Source organism: Monodon monoceros, unplaced genomic scaffold, assembly GCF_005190385.1.
Source record: "Monodon monoceros isolate NGI ecotype Baffin Bay Population unplaced genomic scaffold, NGI_Narwhal_1 Super_Scaffold_12, whole genome shotgun sequence".
In the NCBI taxonomy this organism is placed as follows: domain Eukaryota; kingdom Metazoa; phylum Chordata; class Mammalia; order Artiodactyla; family Monodontidae; genus Monodon; species Monodon monoceros.
The window spans coordinates 47,814,894-47,832,210 of record NW_021703768.1 but is presented as its reverse complement, the minus strand read 5'-3'; the positions used below and the strand labels follow the sequence as shown (position 1 = coordinate 47,832,210).

The following is a 17,317-nucleotide window of genomic DNA, read 5'->3' as shown; positions in this document are numbered from 1 at the left end:
TATATATCATTTTGACTCAGCATTACTCCTACTAAAAATAAAAAGAAAGATGAAAATTACCTTCGGGTTTTTGCTGCTATAGTTGCCCTCCGGGTTCCAGCGGTAGGTGGGATCTTTAAGGCCAGCACTGTTGGGATTGCCAAACCATAAAAGATCTTGCTCCAGGGTGAGGTCGCATTTCCCAGGCCCTCTGTCCTGCTTCCCTCAGACAGTGAAATGGTGATTTTTCTCTGGCCCTGCAAAGAAAGTGATTCCAGATCAGCTGAGTGTTATGTGGAATATCTCATCTTTGTTGTTCTAGTGCAGCCCTTTCAGCCTTCCAGAGCCAGTTAGACTTGTTATGAGGAGCTAAATGATTGGCTGGATCTGGGGCTCAGTTTCATAAATTATAGCCCAGCGTACGAGAAGCCCGAGTCCTATAGTTGCTGTGGTCCAGAGGCCTGCCAGTTCCTGCTTTAACGCATACGTAGTCGTAATTGAGTTCTAACACGGCCTTGGATGTTTCTGTCCTAAATAGCTGACATTGCATCTTCAAGACTGTGTGAGTAATCCTGACTTCTTTCTTTAAACTCCGTAAATTAATTACATGCCCCGAGAGGAGTGATTGCAATTAGAAAATACTGAAGTAGCAGATGCATTTTCAAGGTGCTGTTTTCTGTGTATCAAGTTCAATGCAGTTAATCGTAAAGCTTCTAAGACCTGGCAGGGTCATTCCAGCTTTTTGCCACGACTCACAGGCAAGCTGCCTTTTGAAGGAGGCTCTTCAGTGCCTTTGCTAGCCCTGTTTGTTTTATGGGGTCAGGAAAAGTGATAAAGGTCCAACAGGTTAAACAGATTGCTGGTGTCAAAGCAACGGCTGAGAGCCCTGGAGTTGGGCAAGTTTCAAGATTTCCCACCCCTGCCATCCATGGCTGGGAAGGAGCAGCTCATGGCAGGCAGTCCTTTTGGGACATAGGTACACAGCAGTTAGAGCACAGAAAGAGGAGAAGTATGAAATGAAAACAGAGCTTTTCTTTGCAGTCATCTGAAGCTGTACTGAGACATAGTCTATGGATAACTAGAACATTTTTACATGTATAAAAATGCTCCTCAGTGGTCCTGTTTATGTGGTAGGGAGCTGAATGAGAAATCCCTAGGTTGTTTTTTCAAAAGCCTTTTAAGAAGCACATTAAACACACACAGACAACAGTGGTAACAGAAGAAAGCATGTGGATTGGGATGTGTGGTAGGAACGGATCAAATCCCAAGGAAGCCGTTGTTAGGTTTGTGTAATTGCTGGTGGTGGCTTCTGTTGCTAACCAGGTTGAAGATAAAGCCGGAGCAGACTGAAATGAGCAACTAGAAAACATCAGCATGTTTTTACCCTCTATAGCATACACTGCACTGCAGGATAGAATTAATACGAGTGTAGACTGGTGAGTGTAAGCAGTTCACTTTTTACTTTGAAAACGTGATTGATTTTATCCTAACCTGTGATAAAAAAATCGGGCTTTTGTCTATGAAGTTAATGTGTAAAAATAAATAATTTTTCTTCCTCCCAAATCATTTTTATACCTTTTCTCAATACAGCACAAAGTTAGGTAATTTCTTATAATTTGGGGTTGTTTTCCAGTTTACTTTTTGTCTAATTTTTCCTCTTTAGACTTAGAGATACAAATGTATATATTTGTGCTATGTGTAAGCCTCAAGCATAAATCATTTGAACAGTTTTTAAAATCACAGGTTTCTGTGGCAAATATAAACTTCTAATAGCTAGAGTAGTTACTTGCCAATTCCTATAAAAATATTATTTTTATACCCAAGAGTGGTTTATTTTTGGTTGCACCTATTTAAATGACATGATTTAGTCAGTAGGAAAGAAATAGTAGTTGTGTTTTTTGCAAAATTTTATGTTTTGGTCTGAAGTGCAAAGTTTTGTTGTTAAAATATTTTTGCCCTCTAAAATATGACCCCTTTTAGGTCACAGCAGTGGATGAGGTTTATAAAAGAAGAGAAAAATAATTAACATAGAATCCTTTTCTGTATCAGCCAAGTGTATGTGAAATAGTTTTAAAAAGTGTAATTCTAATACATTCTTTCAGAAATACATTTACTTTGTGAAGAAACAGTATAAGCTTCTTTATCGTGATAGTATAGTGAGTTCATTTATTGGGTTTCTGTGGCTGTAGACGCTAATAGTAATAGTTGACATTCCCTGTTCTACATTCCTAACTGACTCTATGCACTGGAAGAAAGCAGTGCATCTGTTGAGGGACTGTAATCTCGCCCCTCCAGGTGGTTCAGGACCCATCTACAGTGAGAAATGGTAAGGGTGGAAACTGCTTTCTCTGAACTAGTTTCTGACCTCTAAGCCGGCTCCTTTTCTTGCCATAGGGTCAGTGTAGCTTTCTTGGTATAACAATCACATCCCCTTCCAGCTTTTTGTGCCCTCGTTCTTTATAGCATTAACTTGCTTGAGCTCTTATTGAGGTGAATCAAATAAAAAATGACTTATGCTTAATTATCAAAGGTTAATCAGCGGCTCATGCAGTTCAGAAGATGTTCAGACGTGGCTCAGGGAAATTCTGGTGGGAGTATTGACATCTTGCATTGGTGCTTCCTCCAGGACCTTCATCTTGCAGTTCTCCCTGAGATGCTGGGGTTACATCTCTTTTTCATGAAAGGGCAGAATAGTAAGAAAAGAAAGAGTAGAGGTGTGCCAGGTGTCCAGTGGACAGGTATCCACGAGCAAGACGTTGTGAAAAAAGGAAACATTTTCCAAATAGCAGTAGTTGATCTGTTTTCCCTCCCCTCCTCTTTATTTTCTATAGCCGTTTTTGTCTGACGGTGGAAGTTCTTTTGCAGATAAGGTTCTGTAAAACTATGCATATCTGCCATAGACAGATGGATTTGACAAAAGATATATCCAAACAGGAATGTATTACATCATGAACTTGCAAAGCATTCATGAATACAAATTGGCTTTTGGCAACTATTAACACTACCTACTAAAGCAATGACAACAATCCAAATTGAAAGAAAATATTATTTCTTGATTGAATTACATTTTCCAGTGTTTCATTTGGTAAATTTTGCTTTTGGAAAGACTTACTCTTCTCTAAGACATTTTTCCCACTGTTATATATAGGACTAATCTTATTGCTTACTCTTACCAAAGAATTTAATTGTTCTTAGTTGGCGTTTTCAAAAGACTCGCTGTCCCACCTGGAGCATGTTTTAAAGAAGGTGGAGCAAAACAAATGAAACGATCCCCCCCATCGCTACCACAAAGAGTTAAACACTTTAGAATTGTATGATTCCCTCTGTTTGTGGAGCTCGACACTACCCATTGGAAGAGGAGGAGCTTTCATTTAATTAAAAAAAATCATTTTTTCCACTTTAATTATATAGTGTATGCAGGTGATACAATTTTTCATTATATTAGTCACTAGCCAGAATTGTATCCTTCCAATTTCCAATTTCAAGAGGCAGAAAGACTTAGTGCATTAATCCTGGAGTCAGTGAGATCATGCTCAGGTCATCATTAAATTTTTCTAAGCCTCAGTCTCTATGTCTATAGAATGAAAATGATGATATATGTCCTGGTATTTTACTGTATTGGTGAATATCAGCAGCATGATGAGAAAGTGCTGATTAAAGAACGTTTTAATTCTTTGTGCATTGTGATCTACTGTACAAGTATACATTATTATCATTGCAGAAGATCTAAGCACTAGTTAGCTTCCTTTACTTCTAAAAGCGTGTTCCCGGTTTTGGATAAGTACTTTTTAAAGCAAAGAACGTCTTCACTGTTTGATCTTGAAAAATTACAAAGGTTTTCAGAGCCTCAGTCCTCATCTGTCTGTTGCTTGAGTATTAAAAATACCAGTATGGTTACCGTGACAATAAAAATGTGATGTTGTATGTGAAAATATATTTAGTAAACTTCTAAGTGCCATGTAAATCTTACTTATGACAACTGTTATCAGAATATAAATAAAAGGTATAATTGTCAGTTTTTAAAATGGAAAATATCACACATTTCTTTTCTAAAAAATCATATGACTCCATTTATATAAAATATACAGAATAGGCAAATTCACAGAGACAGAAAATAGATTAATTGTTGCCAGGAACTGGGGGGAGAATGCATAGGGAGTGACTGCTAATAGACATACATTTCTTACTGATTAGTTTGATTAGCTTTCTAAGCTATGTCTGCTTCCCTCAAACAGGGTGGATTTTCTTCTTGGTTAAGCTGGTGCCATGACTTTCCTTCCACTTAGATATAGCACAAAGCCAATAGTCAGATAAGCATTCCCTCACAGTCTATATTTAGAACTGTTAATGACAAAGTTTTAGAGGGCATAGTTTCCTCAGAGGAAAAGATGAGTTAGAAAATTTAGACTGACAGATGTTCTTGGGCTTTTTATTCCTGCTTTGACTCTCTTTATTAAATTTAACTAATGAAATAAACATGTAGGTTAAGGTGATGCTTATTCCTAGGTCTTTTCATCCCAGGAATAAAATGAATGGTCAAAATGACTTTCTGAATGATCTAGAAAGTTCAGTCAGCAGTTTTGAATCCCAAATTTTTAACTAGTTCTACTCTGGAAGGTCATCACACTTTTTGGAAGATTGGCCACAGGTGTGTCCTACGTTTCGGCTGCTTAAGTGCACTGTTGTTAAGAGTGATTATTTTCTAAGTACTATTGGTTAGTCTGAGACAGTTCTACCCCCTATAGGATCTCTCTCTTTTTTTTTAAAGATGAAACCATACAGGGAGCACAATAAGTAAAACAAATATAAAAATGAAATGAATCCTCTCTTATCTTTATCCTACATACTTTACCCAGCAATTTATGAGAGGACTTTACAGAAATGAAGGAATTTCATTTGTAGTATAGTTAAAAAATTTTTTTTAATTTTTAAAATTTATTTTTTTATTGAGCTATAGTTGTATAATATTATATAAGTTTCAGGTGTACAGCATAGCGATTCACAATTTTTAAAGGTTATAGTTCAGTTAAAGTTATTATAAAACATAAGCTATAGTCCCTGTGCTATAAATATAGTATATATATTATATATATATATCGGATACAGGATTATATTTTATATACAAGATTATATATATCCTGTATATAATATATATATTATATACAGGATATATATATATATATTATATACAGGATATACTGTATCCTGTAGCTTATTTATTTTATACATAGTATTTTATATTTCTTAATCCCCTACCCCTATCTCGCTCCTCCCCCTTCCCTCTCCCAGGAGATACACACACACCACATCTTCTTTATCTATTTATCTGTTGATGGACACTTAGGTTGCTTCCATATCTTGCCTATTGTAGATAGTGCTGCTAAGAACATTGGAGTGCATGTATCTTTTCAAAACAATGTTTGTTTGTTTGTTTTTTTATATATATCCAAGAGTGGAATTGTTGGATCATATGGTAGTTCTATTTTAGTTTTCTGAGAAACCTCCATACTGTTTTCCACAGTGACTACACCAATTTACATCCCCACCCACAGTGTACAATGGTTCCCTTTGCTCCACACTGACATTTGGTATTTGTGGTCTTTTTGGTGATAGCCATTCTGACAGGTGTGAGGTGATATTTCATTGTGGTTTTGATTTGCATTTCTCTGATGGTTAGTGATGTTGAGCATCTTTTCATGTGCCTGTTGGCCATTTTTATGTCTCTTTTGGAGAAATGTCTATTTAGGTCTTCTGCCCATTTTTTGATTGGGTTGTTTGTTCTTTTTGATATTGAGTTGTATGAGCTGTTTATATATTATGTTTTGGATATTAACTGCTTGTTGGTCACATCATTTGCAAATATTTTCTCCCGTTCCATAGTTTGTCTTCCATTTCATTGATGGTTTCCTTTACTGTGTAAAAGCTTTTAAGTTCAATTAGGTCGCATTTGTTTACTTTTGCTTTTATTTCTTTTGCCTTGGGAGAGAGATCCAAAAAAATGTTGCTACGATTCATGTCATAGAGTGTTCTATGTTCCCTTCTAGGAGTTTATGGTTTCAGGGCTTACATTTAGGTCTTTAAACCATTTTGAGTTTATCTTTGTATATGGTGTGAGGGAATGTTCTAATCTCATTGTTTTACATGTGTCTGTCCAGTTTTCCCAGCACCACTTGTTGAAGAGACTATGTTTTCTCCATTGTATGTTTTTGCCTCCTTTGTCATAGATTAATTGACCAAGGGTACATGGGTTTATTTCTGGGCTCTCTATTCTGTTCCATTGATCTGTGTGTCTGTTTTTGTGCCAATACCATACTGTTTTGATTACTGTAGGTTTATAGTATAGTCTGAAGCCAGGGAGCATGATACCTCCAGCTCTGTTCTTTCTCAAGGTTGTTTTTGGCTATTTGGGATCTTTTATGTTTCCATACAAATTTTACAGTTATTGTTCTAGTTCTGTGAAAAATGCCCTTGGTATTTTGATAGGGATTGCATTGAATCTGTAGATTGCCTTGGGTAGTATGGTCATTTTTAACAATACTCATTCTTCCAATCCATGAACATGATGTATCTTTCCATCTGTTTGTGGTGTCTTCAGTTTATTTCATCAGTGTCTTATAGTACAGGCCTTTTGCCTCCATAGGTAGGTTTATTCCTAGGTATTTTATTCTTTTTGATGCTATGGTAAATTGGATTGTTTCCTTAATTTTTCTTTCTGATAGTTTGTTGTTAGTGTATAGAAATGCAACGGATTCTATATGTTAATTTTGTAATCTGCAACTTTACTGAATTCATTGATGAGCTTTAGTAGTTTGTTGATGGTGTCTTTAGGATTTTCTATATATAGTATCATGTCATAATGACACGGTTTACTTCTTCCTTTCCAATTTAGATTCCTTTTATTCCTCTTTCTTGTCTGATTTCTGTGGCTAGGACTTCCACTACTGTCTTGAATAAAAGTGGCAAGAATGGACATCCTTTTCTTGTTCCTGATCTTAGAGGGAATGCTTTCAGCTTTTCACTGTTGAATATGATGCTAGCTGTGGGCTTGTCATATATGACCTTTATTATGTTGAGGTATGTTCCCTCTATAAAGACTTTCTGGAGAGCTTTTATTATAAATGGATGTTAAATTTTATCAAAACCTTTTCCTGTATCTACTGAGATGATTATAGTACAGTTTGAAAACTGCCATCTGTAACCATTGTCCTGACTTTCTTGTACCTTTAATGATTGGATAAGACCACTCTTCAGTAATTTAAAATTATAATTAAAGAATGTTTTTAACGCCTTTGTTCCCCCCAGGTTTACTGAGATATAGTTGACATATAACATTGTGTAAGTTTAAGGCATACAATGAGTTGATTTGATACATTTAGATACAATAGTCCTCCCTTGTCCAAGGTGTGAGTTTCTGCAGTTTCAGTTACCTGAGGTCAACCAAGGTCCAAAAGTATTAAATGGAAAATTCCAGAAATAAACTAGTCATAAGTTTTAAATTACACGCCACTCTGAGTAGCGTGATGAAATCTCATGCTATTCTGCTTCTCCTCCCTCCCAGGATGTGAATCATCACTTTGCCTACGTGCTAGTCACTTAGTAGCCATCTGATTATCAGATCAGCTGTAAAGGTATCATAGTGCTTGTGTTCAAGTAACCTTCATTTTACTTAATAATGGCTCCAAAGTGCAAGAGTAATGATGCTGGCAATTCAGATGAACTTTATTATAGGTAAGTAAGTGTAGGGAAAAATATTATGTATAGACTTTGTACTATCCATGGTTTTAGGCATCCACTGGGGGTCTTGGAACATATCTCTCAAGGATAAGAGCGGACTACTGTATTGCAGAATGATTGCCACCATTGTATTAGCTAACATCTGCATCATGTCACCTAGGTGCCACTTTTCTTTTCCTGGTGAGAATGTTTAAGATTTACCCTCTTAGCAACTTTCAAGTATATAATACAGTATTATTAGCTATAATTTCTGTGTTGTACATTAGATCCCTGTAACTTTTTCATATTATAACTGGAAGTTTGCACTCTTAGACTAACATTTCCCCCTTTCCTCCACCTCCCCAGACCCTGGCAAACACCATTCTACTCTCTATTTCTATAAATTCAGCTTTTTTAGATTTCACATATAAGTGAGGTCACACAATATTTGTCTTTCACTTATTTCACTTAGCACAATGCCCTCAAGGTTCATCCATATTATTGCAAATGGCAGAATTTCCTTCTTTTTTTATGGCTGAATAATATTCTACTGTGTGTGTGTGTGTGTGTGTGTGTGTGTGTGTGTGTGTGTGTGTATCTATCATTGTTGAAAAACCATTCATCCATGGATGGACATTTAGGTTGTTTCCATGTCTTGGTCATTGTGAATAATGCTGCTATGAACATGGGGTGCAGATATCTCTTAGAGATAGTGATTTCATTTCCTTCAGATATATACCCAGAAGTGGGACTTATGGATCATATGGTGGTTCTATTTTTAATTTTTTGAGGAGCCTCTGTACTGTTTTCCATAGTGGTTTTACCAATTTACCAAAATGGATATTCCTGATGGGCAAATTTCTCCCATTCAAGTGGTTTTCTTGTGGCACTTTTCTCATCACCTAATTATCACCAGTTTCCAGGTCCTTGTGCTTTGGCAAAGGGGAAAACACCTAGAGGATTGCTCACATTCTTTAGGCCAGAGTTTGGTCACCTATTGGCCTCACCTAATATAAAGGAGGTTGGAACATGAGTCCTATTTGTCTCCAGGAAAAATAGAAAGTTGGTTTATTGGTCAACTCACCAACTTATGCCATACCTTTTGTTCTTTTCTTTCCTTTTATTTTTTCCTTCTTCTCCTCCCCTCCCCTCCCTTTCCCTTCCCTCTCCTACTGTTTCCTACCCTCTCCTCTTCTCTCCTTTCTTTTCTGTTATTTAATAGGGCTACATAGGATCTAAGGCTTGAGTCTGACCACTATGTATAGGTTAGATTTAAAAAATTATAATCTTCACCATCTAGAAAAACTTAAGAATACGATTTAACTTTTTAATTCTTAATCCCATATGTTAACAATTTTCCAAGGCTATTTACATATGATTGAAAATGATGATTATAGGGAATACCATTGATTTAACATTTATGTCCAATAGTGAAGAAAGTGGTAATGGAATGTTTTTCTCCTCCCACCTAGCCCATCCTCTTCTGTGTCAGGTGTTTGAATTTCCTGCTTTGTAGTTTTAGAAAAAGGTACGAAGAAATTGAAAAACAGGCAACAACTATAAAATGACTGACCAAAACTTCTCCATTCTTTCCTGTTCCTTGAGTATTGTGTAAATTTTGCAATGAATGCTAGTTTTTTATTGAGGAAGAGTGCTGTAAAGAGAGTGTACAGCTTTTGGAGAAATGTTTCTTGCCTGGAGTTGAACAAATGGTGGAATTAATATAAACTTGGTTTGTAGCCTCTCTATTTTCTAGAGGCTACAAAGATTTCTTTCCACTCTGAACTTTTGGAGATTAGCAAAAATATTTACATCAGAAACAAAAAAGAACACAGATGCTTACTCAGTAACCAAAAATATTTTTCAGATCATTGCTATTTAAAAAAAAATCTCCCACAAACTTGTAACTTTTTTTTAATGAATTTCATAAACCAATTTTAGTCCTTTACTCTGGATATATTAGGGTCAAATATTTTTGCTGGGTGTTAAGTCAGTAGCAACCTCAGTTATTTTACCAAATTACTTTCCTCCAATATAAGCCAAATTTACAATTAAGTTATTTAAGAAATAAAGACAACAAATAAATATCTGGTTTTTTTGTTTGTTTGTTTTGTGGTATGCGGGCCTCTCACTGTTGTGGCCTCTCCCGTTGCGGAGCACAGGCTCCGGATGCGCCGGCTCAGCGGCCACGGCTCATGGGCCTAGCCGCTTCGCGGCATGTGGGATCTTCCCGGACCAGGGCACGAACCCGTGTCCCCTGCATCGTCAGGCGGACTCTCAACCACTGCGCCACCAGGGAAGCCCCTAAATATCTGTTTTAATCTTCATGTCCTGACCTAAGAAATAGAAGGACTTACTCATTTCACATCCTCATATTTATCTGATAGAACTAGGAATGCCTAAAAAGAATTTTCCCATAACCCCATTTACTTGTTTATTTTCCTGGCACATTCCAAAAACAATTTTAAAGGCAACACTGAAAAAGTATAAAATATCTTCATCTAACATCCAAGCAATCTTTTTATTTTGGTGGAACTGAACAAAAATAATAGACACTTAGAATCTTTACCCTGAGGCATTGAAAAACAGTGACAATTCTAAATTGTTAGATTGTGAAGATTATATTGTATTTAGTAGAGATTTGACATATATCTTATCATGTTCATGGTCTTTGAAATAAGGCAGCCCACATATAGTTATAAGGTAATTCCTTGGCATAGTGTAGTAATTGGAAAACTGGTGTCTGGAGCAAGACTGCGTGGGTTCAGGTCCCACAGTTAGTAGCTGTTTTACCCTGGGCAGGTTATTCAGTCTCCTTTTACCTCCATTCTTTATCTGAAATAATAATAGTACCTACTTGGTTGGATCGTTGTGTATATTAAATAAATTAATATATGTAAAACACTTGGAAGGATGCATGACTCATAGTAAGTGCTTTATAAATGTTTGTCTTCCTATTATTATTATCTGGGGAATTATTTAATAAAATATATATTCTAGATGCCTAAAGTTTCTTCAGTTAGTTCCAGAACTTCTGGTGGCCAGTTTTCATGGGTCTTTCTGAATGGATCTTATGTGTCTCCATGTTTCTTCTGTCTTAAAGAGATTAAATGGAATCTCTCCTTTGTTGATTCAGAGTCATCATTCTAAGTAAGTGATATTGAGTCATGTGATATTAAAATCATTAAGATGATGTTAAAGTGCTTAGGGAGAGTGTTTTGCCCCTAAAGTAGCTGATACAGACTGCTCTGCTGTTTCAGTCCTCTGGCTGCGTTCTGAAGGATTTTGGCCTTCACTATACTGGCCTACACTAGCACCCTTGATTTGAAATACCTGCTTCAATTTTGCTATAGGTTGTAAGCAAGAATATAGCCCAGTTTTTAAAAATTGTGTACAAAAGAGAGAATAAGACTTCACTCAGGATGTCAGTCCTCCCTTCAGAGTAAATAAGAACATGAGTGCATTTTTCCCTTCTGGGTGAGGGATATGTTTCACAACAGGGATTGGCAAACTACTGTTTGTGGGCCAAACCTGTTTTTATAAATAAAACTTTATTGGAATATATCTACACTCATTTGTTTGTATATTGTCTGCTGCTGCTTTCACACCAGGGTAGAGTTTAGTAGTTGCTGCAGAGGCCATATGGCCTGCAAAGCCTAAAGAATTTAACCATCCGACCTTTTACAGAAAACGTTTATCAAACCCTGTATTCAATCTTTTAATCTGGGCAGAGTCTGAAATAAATGAGATGTTACTTTGTTTAGTAGTCTCAATTAATCGGCAAATTCAGTTATCCGGAGCACTGTCTCTCCTAGATATATTTTTGATAAACTAGAATTTATTGGGAGAGATTGGTTCAAGATGGCAGAGTAGAAGGATGTGCGGTTACTCCCTCTTGTGGGAGCCCTGGAATCATAACTAACTGCTGAACAATCATTGACAGGAAGACACTGGAACTCACCAAGAAGGATACCCCTCATCCAGAGACAAAGGAGGAGCCACAATGAGATGGTAGGAGGGGCGCAATCACAATAAAATCAAATCCCATAAGTGCTGGGTGGGTGACTCACAGACTGGAGAACACTTATACCACAGAAGTCCACCCACTGGAGTGAAGGTTCTGAGCCCCATGTCAGGCTTCCCAATCTGGGGGTCCGGCAACAGGAGGAGGAATTCCTAGAGAATCAGACTTTGAAGGCTAGCAGGATTTTATTCCAGGACTTCGACAGGACTGGGGGCAACAGAGAATCCCCTCTTGGAGGGCACAAACAAAGTAGTGTGTGCATCGGAACCCAGGGGAAGGAGCACTGACACCATAGGAGACTGAACCAGACCTACCTGCTAGTGTTGGAGGGTCTCCTGCAGAGGTGGGGGGTGGCTGTGGCTCACTGTGGGGACAAGGACACGGGCAGCAGAAGTTCTGGGAAGTACTCCTTGGCATGAGCCCTCCCAGAGTTTGCCATTAGCCCCACCAAAGAGCTGGATAGGCTCCGGTGTTGGGTCGCCTCAGGCCAAACAACCAACAGGGAGGTAACCCAGCCCCAGGCATCAGCAGACAAGCGGATTAAAGTTTTACTGAGCTCTGCCCACCAGAGCAACACCCAGCTCTACCCACCACCAGTCCCGCCTATCAGGAAACCTGCACAAGCCTCTTAGATAGCCTCATCCACCAGAAGGCAGACAGGAGAAGCAAGAAGAACTACAATCCTGCAGCCTGTGGAACGAAAACCACATGCACAGAAAGACAGACAAGATGAAAAGGCAGAGGGCTATGTACCAGATGAAGGAACAAGATAAAACCCCAGAAAAACAACTAAAAGAAGTGGAGATAAGCAACCTTCCAGAAAAAGAATTCAGAATAATTATAGTGAAGATGATCCAGGACCTCGGATAAAGAATGGAGGCAAAGATTGAGAAGATGCAAGAAATGTTTAACAAAGACCTAGAAGAATTAAAGGACAAACAAACAGAGATGAACAATACAATAACTGAAATGAAAACTACACTAGAAGGAATCAATAGCAGAATAACTGAGGCAGAACGGATAAGTGACCTGGAAGACAGAATGGTGGAATTCACTGCTGCAGAAGACAATAAAGAAAAAAGAATGGGGTTTCCCTGGTGGCGCAGTGGTTGAGAGTCTGCCTGCCGATGCAGGGGACACGGGTTTGTGCCCTGGCCTGGGAAGATCCCACATGCCGTGGAGCGGCTGGGCCCGTGAGCCATGGCCGCTGAGCCTGTGCATCCGGAGCCTGTGCTCCGCAACGGGAGAGGCCACAACAGTGAGAGGCCCGCGTAACGCAAAAAAAAAAAAAGTGATGAAAGGGAAGAACCTAAAACCAACATTACCTACCTGGCAAGGATCTCATTCAGATTTGAGGGAGAAATTAAAACTTTTACAGACAAGCAAACACTAAGAGAATTCAGCATCACCAAACCAGCTTTAAAACAACTGCTAAAGGTACTTCTGTAGGCAGGAAACACAAGAGAAGAAAAAGACCTATAATAACAAACCCATAACGACTAAGGAAATGGTAATAGGAACATACATATAATTACCTTAAACGTGAATGGATTAAATGCTCCAACCAAAAGACACAGACTCGCTGAATGGATACAAAAACAAGACCCATCTATATGCTGTGTACTAGAGACTCACTTCAGACCTACGGACACATACAGACTGAAAGTGAGCAGATGGGAAAAGATATTCAATGCAAATGGAAATCAAAAGAAAGCTGGAGTAGCGATCAGATAAAATAGACTTTAAAATAAAGAATGTTGCAAGAGACAAGGAAGGACACTACATAATGATCAAGGGATCAATCCAAGAAGATATAACAATTATAAATATATACACACACAACATAGGAGCACCTCAGTACATAAGGCAACTGTTAACAGCTATAAAAGAGGAAATTGACAGTAACACAATAATAGTGGGGGACGTTAACAACTCACACAAATGGACAGATCATCCAAAATGAAAATAAATAAGGAAACACAAGCTTTAAATGACACAATAGACCAGATAGATTTAATTGATATTTATAGGACATTCCATCCAAAAACAGCAGATTACACTTTCTTCTCAAGTGTGCACAGAACATTCTCCAGGATAGATCACATCTTGGGTCACAAATCAAGCCTCAGTAAATTTAAGAAAATTGACATCATATCAGTCATCTTTTCTGACCACAACGCTAAGAGACTAGAAATCAGTTACAGGGAAAAAACCATAAAAAACACAAACACATGGAGGCTAAACAATATATCACTAAATAACCAAGAGATCACTGAAGAAATCAAAGAGGAAATCAATACCTAGAGACAAATTACAATGAAGACAAAACGATCCAAAACCTATGGGATGCAGCAAAAGCAGTTCTAAGAGGAAAGCTTATACCAATACAAGCCTACCTCAAGAAACAAGAAAAATCTTAAATAAACAATCTAACCTTACGCCTAAAGGAACTAGAGAAAGAAGAACAAACAAAACCCAAAGTTAGCAGAAGGAAAGAAATCATAAAGATCAGAGCAGAAATAAATGAAATAGAAACAGAGAAAACAATAGCAAAGATCAATAAAACTAAAAGCTGGTTCTTCAAGAAGATAAACAAAATTGATAAACCATTAGCCAGACTCATCAGGAAAAACAGGGAGAGGACTCAAATCAATAAAATTAGAAATGAAAAAGGAGAAGTCACAACAAACACTGCAGAAATACAAAGCATCCTAAGAGACTACTACAAGCAACTCTATGCCAATAAAGTGGACAACCTGGAAGAAATGGACAATTTCTTAGAAAGATATAACCTTCCAGGACTGAACCAGGAAGAAATAGAAAATATGAACAGACCAATCACAAGTAATGTAATTGAAACTGTGATTAAATATCTTCCAGCAAACAAAAGTCCAGGACCAGATGGCTTCACAGGTGAATTCTATCAAAGATTTAGAGAAGAGCTAACACCTATCCTTCTCAAACTCTTCCAGAAAATTGCAGAGGAAGGAATACTCCCAAACTCATTCTATGAGGCTACCATCACCCTGATACCAAAACCAGACAAAGATACTACAAAAAAAGAAGATTACAGACCAATATCACTCATGAATATAAATGCAAAAATCCTCAACAAAATACTAGCAAACAGAATCCAACAACACATTAAAAGGATCATACACCATGATCAAGTGGGATTTATCCCAGAGATGCATGGATTCTTCAATATATGCAAATCAATCAATATGATACACCATATTAACAAATTGAAGAATAAAAACCATATGATCATTTCAATAGATGCAGAAAAAGGTTTTGACAAAATTCAACACACATTTATGATAAAAAAAACTCTCCAGTAAGCGGGCATAGAGGGAACCTACCTCAACATAATAAAGTCCATATACAACAGACCCACAGCAAACATCATTGTCAAAGGTAAAAACCTGAAAGCAATTCTTCTAAGATCAGGAACAAGACAAGGATGTCCAGTCTTGTTACTACTATTCAACATAGTTTTCGAAGTCCTAGCCATGGCAATCAGAGAAGAAAAGAAAATTAATCCAATTTGGAAAAGAAGAAGTAAAACTCTCACTGTTTGCAGATGACATGATACTATACATAGTGAATCCTAAAGATGCCATCAGAAAACTAGTAGAGCTCATCAATGAATTTGGTAAAGTTGCAGGATACAAAATTAATGCACCGAAATCTCTTGCATTCCTATACACTAATGATGAAAAATCTGAAAGAGAAATTAAGGAAACACTCCCATTTACCACTGCAACAAAAAGAATAAAATACCTTGGAATAAACCTACCCAGGGAGACAAAAGACCTGTATGCAGAAAACTGTAAGACACTGATGAAAGAAATTAAAGATGATACCAACAGATGGAGAGATATACCATGTTCTTGGATTGGAAGAATCAATACTGTGAAAGTGACTATACTACCCAAAGCAATCTACAGATTCAGTGCAATCCCTTACCAATGGCATTTTTTACCGAACTAGAACAAAAAGCCTTAAATTTTGTATGGAGACACAAAAGATCCCAAATAGCCAAAGCAGACTTGAGGGAACAAAATGGAGCTGGAGGAAACAGACTCCCTTACTTCAGACTACACTACAAAGCAACAGTAATCAAGACAATATGGTACTGGCACAAAAACAGAAACATAGATCAATGGAACAAGATAGAAAGCCCAGAGGTAAACCCACACACCTATGGTCAACTAATCTATGACAAAGGAGGCAAGGATATACAATGGAGAAAAGACAGTCTCTTCAATAAGTGGTGCTGGGAACACTGGACAGCTACATGTAAAAGAATGAAATTAGAACACTCCCTAACACCATACACAAAAATAAACTCAAAATGGATTAGAGACCTAAATGTATGACTGGATACTATAAAACTCTTAGAGGAAAACATAGGCAGAACACTCTTTGACAAAAATCCCAGCAAGATCTTTTTTGATCCACCTCCTAGAGTAATGGAAATTAAAACAAAAATAAAGAAATGGGACCTAATGAAACTAAAAAGCTTTTGCAAAGCAAACTACAAACAAGATGAAAAGACAACCCTCAGAATGGGAGAAAATATTTGCGAACAAATCAACGGACAAAGGATAATCTCTAAAATATATAAACAGCTCAATATTAAAAAAACAAACAACCCCATCAAAAAATGGGCAGAAGACATACAGATGGCCAAAAAGCACATGAAAAGCTGCTCAACATAACTAATTATTAGAGAAATGCAAATCAAAACTACAATGAGGTATCACCTCACACCAGTTAGAGTGGGAATCATCAGAAAATTTACAAACAACAAATGCTGGAGAGGGTGTGGAGAAAAGGGAACTCTTGCACTGCTGGTGGGAATGTAAATTGATATAGCCACTATGGAGAACAGTATGGAGGTTCCTTAAAAAATTACAAATAGAATTAACATATCACCCAGCAATCCCATTACTGGGCATATACCCAGATAAAACTATAATTCAAAAAGACACATGCACCCCAATGTTCATTGCAGCACTATTTACAATAGCCAGGTCCTGGAAGCTATCTAAATGCCCATTGAGAGATGAATGGATAAAGAAGATGTGGTACATATGTACAATGGAATATTAGCCATAAAAAGGAATGAAATTAGGTCATTTGTAGAGACGTGGATGGATCTAGAGACTGTCTGAAGTAAGTCAGAAAGAGAAAAACAAATATCATATTAACGCATGTATGTGGAATCTAGAAAAATGGTTCAGATGAACCGGTTTGCAGGGCAGAAGTTGAGACACAGATGTAGAGAACAAATGTATGGACCCCAGGGGGGTAAGGTGGCAGGGGGCAGGTGGTGGAGTGATGAATTGGGAGATTGGGATTGACATTTATACACTAATACGTATAAAATGGATAACTAATAAGAACCTGCTGTATAAAAAAATAAAATAATCAAAAATTAAAAAATAACAAACAGAATTTTTTGCAGTAGCCTGTGTTGGCTAAGGAATAAACAGCCTACAACAGCGCAGTTAGAACATTAAGAGGAGGTGAAAATATGTGCAAAGTTTGTTGTTCTACTGTTATCGGTACATAACATGACATAAAATTATGTGG

At 37.3% G+C, this 17,317-nt stretch overlaps 1 protein-coding gene across 1 annotated transcript in view; it reads left to right on the top strand.

Annotated features, from left to right (window-relative positions):
* The first annotated feature begins 416 nt into the window (after positions 1-416).
* PDE4D (phosphodiesterase 4D) overlaps positions 417-17,317 on the top strand; it is a 1,463,941-nt gene continuing 1,447,040 nt past the window's right edge. Inside the window, exon 1 of the mRNA XM_029216627.1 lies at positions 417-541. The gene's annotated coding sequence lies outside the window, so the exon portion shown is untranslated. The remainder of the gene's footprint in view (positions 542-17,317) is intronic.